The sequence below is a fragment of the Bidens hawaiensis genome, unplaced genomic scaffold, assembly GCF_021521415.1.
Source record: "Bidens hawaiensis isolate Kalapana, Puna unplaced genomic scaffold, B.hawaiensis_p1.1 tig00012956_1, whole genome shotgun sequence".
NCBI lineage: Eukaryota > Viridiplantae > Streptophyta > Magnoliopsida > Asterales > Asteraceae > Bidens > Bidens hawaiensis.
The window spans coordinates 586,771-597,836 of record NW_027492084.1 but is presented as its reverse complement, the minus strand read 5'-3'; the positions used below and the strand labels follow the sequence as shown (position 1 = coordinate 597,836).

General features: G+C 35.6%; 1 pseudogene across 1 annotated transcript; it reads left to right on the top strand.

Moving 5' to 3' along the window:
- Nucleotides 1–8,007: 8,007 nt before the first annotated feature.
- Nucleotides 8,008–10,741, top strand: LOC143542767 (seipin-2-like; annotated as a pseudogene). Its single transcript, XR_013136949.1, has 2 exons — nt 8,008–9,162; nt 10,099–10,741. The product of XR_013136949.1 is annotated as a seipin-2-like (transcript).
- Nucleotides 10,742–11,066: the final 325 nt, after the last annotated feature.

Genomic DNA, 11,066 nt, shown 5'->3' with positions numbered 1-11,066 from the left:
TGATGCTTAAGGACGAGCGTGCAGTACTTCAACTATACGTAAGGTGTCGGGGTATAGAACATCGAAACTCTAGAGTGGCGTCAGGACTCCAACTCGATGGCACGAACTTCGAGAAAGTGGAAGTGATTAGGTGTTCGGGATGCCAAAAATGAAGAACCCATGCCCGCAATTTATAGCCATCCCCGGTCGGACCGTCAATCACCACCATTCGCCACATGTCACTCTTATGATGAGTTGTGCTTTATGGTGTTGACATGTGGCATGATAACCTGATTAGTCACTAGCCACATGTCACTTCAAGATGATACATGACATTAGATGTTGACATGTGTCCTTCCGTGTCGCCACCATGTGACATGTGTCGTTTCATAGCGATAAGTCATCAGACAGGTGTCGCTCCCATATTTCTTTAGCTAAATGACTAACTAGTCCCTTAACTTCCTAAATTGTCCAAATTGGTATGGAAATTTGTAGGATGTTACAACTTAGGGCATCAAGCCTTGAGAGGGAGAGAACAAAAATAAAGAAAAAAGATGTTAACCTTACCACCCTACACTAGCCTTACTTACATGATACATCCGCCTCTGCCACAAGCCCAACTCAGGTAAGATTACTTATTATAAGGCCCAACCGATTCTTTGATTTTTGTAATTATGCAAACTCGTAATTTAGAATTTTAGATGGGCACTCCGGAATCACGACCACGATTAAAAGGTTGAGCAGTTTTCTTCTCTTGGTCAAACATAGGGTGGGATGTCACGGAGTTTGTTTTCGAGCGCCACATATGTCAATAGACCAAGTACTCAATCGTATGCATTATTGCAGCCTTTACAAATGTTGACACGTTTAGTAGGAAATCTCACTTGCCAAAATCTGTTAATCTCAATAACCGATTTTGGTTTCTTACCGGTTTTGAAGAGAATTGCTGTAACTGATTAGGTTGTTAACCAAGCCGGTTAACCTATAATTGTAACAAAAAATAATTTAATAATTACAAAAATGAAAGTAGTAAAATGTAAAATAAACTCTATTAACTAACATATAATGGGAATTAGACGACCTACATTATTAATGTTAACATTAACAACCGATTTCCAATGGTTATATAGTCGTTGGAAAACAATCAAAAAGTTAATTTTAATGTTAACAACCGGTTAGCAACATGCTAAAGAAAACCGGTTTATAATCACTGCCTTAAAAATTCCAAACTGGTTTGTAACTAACACATGATTATTGTAAGGGAAATTGAATTTTATTAAAATTAACTTTCACACTTTACCAGTAATAATCTCAACTTAAAAAATTGCCTCTAATAGCTCCAACTTGTAAACTATTTTCCTTCACCAATCATTATCTAATTGGGGTCTAATGGCGTTAGTTTTTAGTGACATGGCAGATAATGTGGATGCCTACGTGTAAAATAACTATAAGTTACATTATATATAAAATTACAATTGAATAAAATGTAAAAAAAGTAATTAAGAAATAGTAAAATAGCTTGATTATAAGATTGATTTTATTTGAGATGACGGAGACAAGAAAAAAAAAACGAATATTATATCTTAAACATCATTCAAATTGTGTGGATGACAATATAGATTTTGTTTGAGATATTGGATGCGAGAAAACAAAAATTACATTGTAATAATATGATTCAACTTCAAAAGCAAATCGTGTTGATAACTTGTTGTAAAACAACTATAGCATGTTAGCAATATGGAGAGAATGGGGAAATAATTTCTTATTAGTATTTTAATATGAAGTACAAGCCTCTATTTATAAGCTCAATACATTAATCACATAAGGTTGGCCGGTATACACCCCTCACACGAGTGATGGGTCCAACTTGGAAGGTGAGGTGGCAACCCTCGCGCGAGGGGTCACGCGGGAACACTACCCCCCCCCCCCTAAATTGGTCACGCGTCACCGGAGGCCACTGACCACACTCAGTCGAGTCACGCAACCATTGTTGATCCTTTTCTTTTCATTTTTGTAAAGTTTTTAAGGTTGAATATTGGGTTTTAGGTTGGATATAGGTTGATTATCTAAGGAATTTGAAGTGAAGGAGGTGGGTTGAAAACTTAGGGTTTTGGAGATGTGATTTGGGGATTTTGAACTTGGAGAAGATGACGTGCATGTGGGTTTTAGGTTGGATATACTTTTTTTTTCTTTTATTAATAAAATCGTTAGGTTTAATTATATATATATATATATAACAATTGTAAATGTCGGCATGCATTGGCTATTGTACTCTTTGCTTTCTCTTCGGTACCCTTATCCTTTCATTTCATATTGTTGTCTGCTACTCACCTCACCCAGTCACTAACCTTGCCACGTTTGCTAACCACGCGTACTTCCCATCGTCATCTTTTATTCCATGATTTCCGTCACCAACCTGGATATCTCTTCTATTTCCTTCATTTGATTTCAAGTTCATCAAGCTACACATTTTTGTCCCAACAGTAATACAAAACATGGTAGGCTTATCAAGAGACAACATTGTGACATTCGTCATTTTCGGTTTAATTCGTATTTGTATTTGTATCGAAAACCCGACCGTTTTGGTCTTTCGGATCCTTCGTTATTAATAAAATATTGGGTTTTATGTTCATTTATGTTACACAATTGTTGGATCAAGAAATCACCCTTTTCATTTTTTATGAGTTCTATGGCACCTTAAAACACCCTTTTATGGCTAAAAACGACTTAAAACAAACTTCAGGAACCTAAATCATTTTTTGTTTGTTTTGCACCTTGTTTGACCATTTAAACCAATAAAATGCATCCATAACTCATTTGGGTAACCTTTTCTTTTTCCACTATAAAACAAGTCCAATGCACCCATTTTGGTTTGCTCTTTCTCCTCAAAACTCTCCCAATCTAGATCTAAGTATTCATCTTTCAGACTCTTGATAGTTTGACTTCTCAAGGTTAAACTAATGCTAATATTTGTTTCTAACTAATTCTTGTTAATTAAAGCTTGTTATTATAGCTTGTTAAAAACATACTTCCCTTGTTTCCTTGGCTTTCCCTTCTCCGGCCATGGTCGGTTTAGGTGTATTGCTAGGCAATGCTTCATGGAGGACTATTATAGTCCTTGTTAACACTTTAAATTATGTTTAAGCTTACTATTATTGTTTAGTTCCTAGTTATTTTAGTTTCCAAATCATTTTTATAGTTCAATGGTATTTGAGTATGTAGCAACCATCCTCAGTTTAATTCCGAGCCAAGGACTATACCAAAAACGAAACTTTTGTTTAAATACTTTACTATTAACATGTTGTATGTAAAACTTGAGTATTATCATTTCTACGTTTATTTTTATGAGTTCTATGGTATTGTGTATGTGGTAACCACCCTCGGTCTTATTCCGAGTCAAGGACCGAACCAAGACCGAACTAAACAGAGTTCACTCGCTTAAGACACACTAGGTGTGTTTTGGGCCACCGAATCTCATATTTTCTTTAAAACTATATTATAAACTAATTTTAATTGTTTTCTCAAAATATTTGGTATGTCGGATCCAACTTGATCTTATAACAAGTTTGGACTGACAAAGCCAGACACCCGCTTAATGGACGTCGAGGTTCTTCTTAATAGAACTACACACTTTGTTAAGTTTCTTTTGATTTCATTGAGTTATCTCATAACATTTATCACCTTGGAATCTCAGCTTCGGTCTTGACAAATTATCAAGACTCGAACCGACAAATCCGAACACTCGTAAAATCTCGTCTTAGTATCTATTTAACAAAGGAATTTGCAATACCATAATTATACCCAAATATTTACTTAACAAATGTTAAGTAAAACTAATGAATAAAATATCGAGACCCGATTTCGAGTAAACTTACTTTTCAAAAACCATTACTTTAATTTCTTATGTATTTACACTTTAACTCCCAAACTTTAATTATTTATCTTACTTGACATGTTATTTTACTTTAAAGCTTTTAAGATCATCTACTAACTCAAGACCCTTTTAAATCTAGGTCTTGCTTGTTGAACTTACCTTTCCATTTATTCGCAAACTAATCCTTCAAGTTACTTATTTCATGTGAGTACATTTCATCCCCCGTTTTCCTTTTTATACTCTGGGGTAACATGCATACTTAATAAAAACAAGAATGATTTATAATACTCGATCATCAAACCACAAACTCTAGGGGATATGATACTTAGAATACTTGCTCTATTATGTGTTATATGTTTCATATGCTTTACGTGCACGAGTGTTTATTTTGATGTTGTTGTTGAGCCTCAATAAGTATGATCATACGCACCCCTAACTATCTTAGCCTTGTGCTAGTAGAATAGGGCCTCATTATCCGAGTATGTCGGTTGTTACCGATTAGAAAGGATCCTCATTTATTTATGATTTATATACTACAATTGTTGCTTTTTTTTATAGTTTCATATACGAGTTGTGGATTTTGTCACATATTATATATACTCAAAACTATGAAATTGCTCACCAACATTCGTGTTGACAAATTATATTTTATGCATTGTTACAGGTTTGATTATTGATTGATTGGAGTTTGAAGACGCTATTTTATTTGAGACCATTTAGGTAATTAGAAGAATGAACAATTTAAATTCTTGCATTGGTGTTATTTTGTATGAACGATGTTGTGTTACTTTTGATGATTAAATGAAGTGAATGAGTTGTTTAAATATTGTCACTTAAATAGTGTCTTGTGTTCTTGGGCAATCCGTTGCACCCCAGTATGTTCTGCCGCCTTTGGTCGGGGCGTGACAAACATGAATGGTGGCAGTGTTTCATCTTTTCATATGTAAATCGGCGACGACAACCCCTTTGCCATCCCACTGATGAGGGTTGTCACAACTACTTCAGTGGTGGTATCGGTGTTTATTAAAATAATCAGCGGAATATTTTATCAGGACCGTAGTTAGGAAAAATGATCAGAGTTATAAAAGGATCATGATTCTTATTTCATAAACTAGGAATAAAACCCATTTTTATACAAACATAATTTTTATAGGGATAAACCCTAATTTACAAAACAAATTTCTTGATTCTGATGACAAGCCACTTATTTAAGTTGGAAGCCCGCATGGATCTAAGGGTGTTCAGTATTTGAATCGGACTCGAATAATTCGAAATTCGATTCGACTCGCATTCGAATTCGATTTTCAACCCTCTTGATTTTCCTCCAAAAAGCATTAAAGTTGAAAGAAAAAAAATAGATGAAAGGTTTTCTGGCTTCTGCTAATGGCGGCACAGAAGGAAATCCGACGACTTTTATATTTTATTGGTAGTTGCAGTGTAAAATGGAGAAGACAAAGAGTACGATCAGTTATAAATTATGTTCAGTGGTTTAAATAAATGTATTATCTTGTGGGCATTTTAACAAAAGAGAGCTTGGCCCACTATCTAAATTAAAAACCTAGATTTTTATAGGTTGCGTAATACTTGAAAAAAAAAACTCTGAAACCTTCATCAGAAAGTCTTTGCCAAACCCTCAAAAAGTATGAAGTTTATTAATTTTCTTTTGCCCTTCACTAGTCTAGTAATTATTATTTTAACTAATATGCACATATTATGATGTTAATTTGATAGTGTATGATTTTATACCCAACATTCAATTAGATTTTCATATAGATTATTATTGTAAGTAATTTAGTTTCTCGTATTTTATATAATAATAATGTGTATAAATGCATGGATACACAAATATTTTGGCAAAGAAACTAAGATGAGTATCAAGAATTCATTGTTTTGCTAGCATATTCATTGTTGTTTTATATGGAAGGTTTTGTTTTTATTTTTTAAATCTGTTGTGTTAAGTTAAGAAGATGTTTTTTCAAGTGTTGAAATGAAGCCGCTTTACAATGGTTTCAAGCTATGGAGCCTCGTAGATTACAATTACCAGTTTTTAAATCGATGGGTAAAAAAGTGATTAATATATTTTAATGAAAATATAAACATTTCTGTTACGACCCCTGACTAAAATGTTCTGGCTCCGTCACTGAACATAACCCTATTATGAATAATAAATGGAAATCGATCAAGCATTTAACCATGTTACGGTTTCTCCTACACAGCTTAATGAGACTAAGGGTAGTGGGGCGCAGCAGGCCGGGCATGGATGACGTGGCCGCCGCGCACACCACTACATCCTTGCCGTGGATGGGGGCACAGACGACCGCCATGGAGCTGACCGCGGGAGTGAATAGAGCCGTTGGGCTGTGTGGATTGGTCAAAAGAGCCGTTGGGCCGGTGGGTTTTAAATTTTTTTTAAGGCGATTAAAAATTTTTAAGGCAATCGGAATAACGTAAAGTGTGAGTTTGATGTGGATGATACGGAGGTATAGAGAGTGATGTACCTTTCACGGTGAACGAAATTGATCGGCGTATGGATGGTTGAGAGACGTTGGCGGTGGTCCGGTGATCGTTGGCGGTGGTGTGATCGGTGGTTGGTCGTCGTAGGGGAACCACGGCGGAGGGCCGTGGTGGGTTTGTAAGAGGAGTATATTATTATTAGACAAAATAGCAAAAGACGTCCTTTACGTTTGCACGATTTTTCAATATACATCCTTTAACAAACTTAATGACAGATTACATCCTTTATATTTGAAAACTCTATCACGTTTTGTCCTTTGATCATAACCCAGTTAAGTATTTTCGTTAAATTAGGTCATTATCAATGCACTTGAGGGTAGTATTGTAAATTCACATGTTTATTTATTAATTAAAACTAAAAGAAACAAAAAATATATATAATATTATAACCCACCCTCTCTCTTTCTTCCTTCTTCAATCTCAACCATCTTCTCTCACCTACCACCACCATCACCAATCAAACAACCATCGCCATCACCAAATCGGAATTTAAAGAACTCCGGCGACCGCACCTTCAACTGCCGACGCCATATTTTCCGTCGTTTGCTCCGGCGCCATTTGTAACTCTTCAAGACCTCCGGCGACCGCACCATCGCCATATTTTCCATCATCTACTTAAAAATAGTCAAATCCTAACCAGCCTCTTTCTTGGTAGAAAACCCAATTAAAATTAGGGTTTGTTTTCTTAATAGTTCCTGAAGCAAAATCGAAACAAATCGGAGATGCTAGCATATTGGCTGTATAAATCAGAACCAAAACGACTGACTACTGGAAAAGCCCTATGCTTTTGTTAGTTTTCATTTTTTTTTTCCGGCAAGAACCCGAACGGCACACAGGAAGTCGTTGGTGTGGTTGCTGATGTATATGGTTTTGGGTTTTCAAGTTGTGGTTGCTGTCATATATAGTTTTGGGTGGTCTTTGGTGGTCGTTGGTTCCGAGATGTTTGCCGGAATTGATGATCGTTATGGTGGTGAAGTGGTATTTGGGGATATGATGAAAGTAAGCCAGTGAGAGAGAAGAGAGATGGATAACAGTGAAAAAAGTTTTTTATTTATTTCAAGCCCAAAATTTTAAGTCAATTACACAAATAATTCCTGAGAGGGTAAAAAGACTAAATTGCCCTCACATGAGGTGCACATGACTGGATTTAACGAGAAAAACTAACCATTGTTAGTGAAAAGGACGAACCATGCAACGTTTTTTGAACATAAAGGATGTTTTCTGTCATTAAGTTTAACAAAGAACGTTTATTAAAAAACCGTGTAAACGTAAAGGGCGTCTTTTACCATTTTGTCTTATTATTATGAGATATTATTAATATTATAGAAGTTTGGGGGTGATATTTAGACTATGTAATATTTAAAATAAATAAATAATTGAATAAAACCCCGGTTTATCTGGACTATTACACTCTTTAAGACTTGATCATGTGTCATGTTAGCGCGTATGTGGCATAAGTGTACCCATAGTGTAGTTTAGAATGGATTATTAGTAAGTAAACCTGTCGAAAAGATCCGACTGTCTTTACGTGGCGTTCCGTACACTCAATTCTCTTTTCAAACCCCTTTCTTCTTCTTCTTCTTAACGAAATCAGCAAACCCTAAACCCTAGATGATTATTGTTATTCCAGTTCCACTTCAATGGAACACCAATCAACCTCCCATAACATCAACATCAACATCAACACCAACGAAATCGAACTCCTAGACTCCGAATTCCACGACGCACTCGACCACTTCCCCTTCGTCGACGCCTCAAATTCCTTCGATGAATCCATTTCTACTTCCAACGAAGATAATTCCACAGTTACCCTCATACCTAATCACTCGCCTGACTCCACGTCATCATCTTCTTCCTCCGCCCTCCGCCGCCGCCATGTTTTCCCGCCATTTCCCAACAAACCCTTGATAGAGAGTTTAAAGAATCATGAGAAATTGGATGTGGTTTTGAAGAATAATGAGAAATTGGATGTGGGTTTGCATAATAATGAGAAATTGGATGTGGGTTTGCAGAATATTGAGAAATTGGAGGTGGGTTTGAATAAAAATGAGAAATTGGATGTGGGTTTGGAGAATAATGAGAAATTGGAAGTGGGTTTGAAGCATAATGTGAAATTGGATGAGAATTTGAACTCTACGACGGTTAATCGGAGTTCAATTACGAGTATTAGTGACGATGAGTCTGTTACCGTTGACTCGCCAAATCCTACTCCAAATCTTCTTATTATCATAACCCAACTGATAATTAATGTTATCAGTTTTCAAACAAAGCTATTATTAAGCATCATTAACTTCTCGGTTCGGGTAATTTATTCGTCATATAAGTTATTCAACAACCCGTATAATATTATAAGACTTGGAAGATCTGGAATTTGGGGGATTTGTTATAACACAGGTGTTCAGCTAATTAACTATCTCGGGTTTCAAAACAACAAGTCTGCATTTAAGTTATGCGTTCGAATCGGATGGGTGTTGTTGTGGATGGTTTACTGTGTGTTAATTTTAGTTTGTTTGTTTGTTTCGGCTTTGGTTATTAGTGGTGTAATTGTTAAACGGGTCGTTGAGGAACCGGTGCAGATAACCGAGCAGTTGGTTTTTGATTATACGAAAGATGCTCCCGTGGCTTTTGCGCCTGTGGTTTCTTGTGCAGAGTCGGCTTTGTTGGTGCGTAAGGAAAAGAGTAAGATTGGAAGGTTTGTTGGAACGAGAGTTGTAACGGTTGGTCATGAACTGAAGGCTACTGTCTCTTTGGTGTTGCCGGAATCCGATTATAATAGAAAGCTTGGGATTTTTCAGGTATGTAATAATGTAACGAGCCTGGCTTTAAAATGCGTGTATTAGGAAAGCATAATGCACGCATCACATGATGCGGTCTGATGCGATCTTATGCGTGATGTGGTGTCTTATGCATTGGTCGGTTTTGGCTAAGAGCTAACCAAAATAAGTTTTTGAAAACCGTTCGGTTTTTTACATTGGTTTGATTTTGATTTTTTTTGTTTTACCATTTGGGCTTGAAAATTTGAGCCGAAAAGAGTGGCACAAAATAATGAATTCGGGTATGAAACTTTGTATCTAAGTTTCTTTTTTGTTAATTGGTTTATTACACATTTGACTTTTAAGATTTTTGGGCTACACTATTTTGTTAAATTTTTATGAAGTACTTAGATTTAGTTTTTCGCTTATGGTTCGGTTAATTCAGCTCGGATTATTTTGTTTTTTTGGTCATGGCAAAACCGAAACTGAACCAAGAAATTGGTTAGAAAAAACGTGAAACAAAGCGTCTGTTTTTATTCGGTTTGGTTACGCCGGTTATTTCAGTTTTGTGCACACCCTTATTTTGAACAAATTGGACCGTCGATTAAATGGGCTCAAGTTTTTCAAATCTTATTGAACAAATCCGACCATGAGCAATGGGTTTTGAGTATTTGAACAAAATAGACCATCAATTGTACAAATTTTATCAGAGATGATGGGGATATCTTATATTTTAGCCTTTATCACCAAGTTAAATGTGATTGACAGAGTCGTTTGGCGTGCACCTCAAACATTTTAGTTCTGTAAATAATTTTTTTAGTAACGAACATGCTTTTTTAAAACCAAGGTAGCAAGAATTTGTAATAGATAATCTTTTTCCTACAAGATAATAGTATTAATATCTATTTATCTGATTTGATACTTGATTTTATTCACTTTGAAGTCTTGAACTCATTGTTAATCACCTTATTATTGAAGGTTAGGGTTGACTTTCTCTCTAGTGATAATAAAGTCCTTACAACTACAAGAAAGCCATCTATGTTGCAATTCAAAAGCGACCCGATTCGCCTTCTTTCAACTTTTCTCAAATTACCTTCTCTTCTCACCGGCTATCCATCAGAAACGCAAACTTTGGACATAAATATCAACGGGTATACTGAAAAAGATATCCCCTTGTCATGCTTACGCGTTGTCGTTGAACAACGAGCCGAATTTGCAAAAGGGGCCGGTGTTCCTGAAATATACTCGGCAGTTATAAAACTGGAGTCGCGGTTTTCGTTCTTGAAGAGGATGTTGTGGTATTGGAAGTGGTTGATATATATGTGGATTAGTATGATGATGCTTGCAATGGAGTTGCTATTCACCGTGCTATGTTGTACGCCCGTTATATTTCCATGGCTACGGCGTGCGGGGTGGTTATTTGGTTAATATCGCATCTCACAGTCATAACAACCCTCCTGGATAAAAATGGTTGAAGCTAGTAAATACTGTCAAGGTTAAACATTTCATGTGGTTTTTGTATTTATTTCCATATTTGTTATGTATATATATATATATAGGCAAAGTTTTTATTTTGGTTTATGTAAATTGATTTGTAAATTACTCAATTAGTTTATGTAATTATCAATGTAACAGATTCATCTTGTAATGTATTGGTTTCCAGTATATGTATATATTTTTGTGTGTACATGCACATATAGTAGGCCGAGGAAGGTTCCGCTACAAGGTGGTTTCTCTTAAAAGTGATTGTGGTGGACCATTGATTAAAGAAATCAATAGTTGAGATCAAAGTGTAACGTAAAAAAAGGTAGCGAATTTTTTTTAGAATTCTCCTAACTTTTTTATATGATATAGTTTTTCCAAAAGAAACTACACTATGCTCGTGTTAAAACTATAAAATGTTTGATTTTAGTTTGTAAATGCATAAAAATTACACTCTACTCATG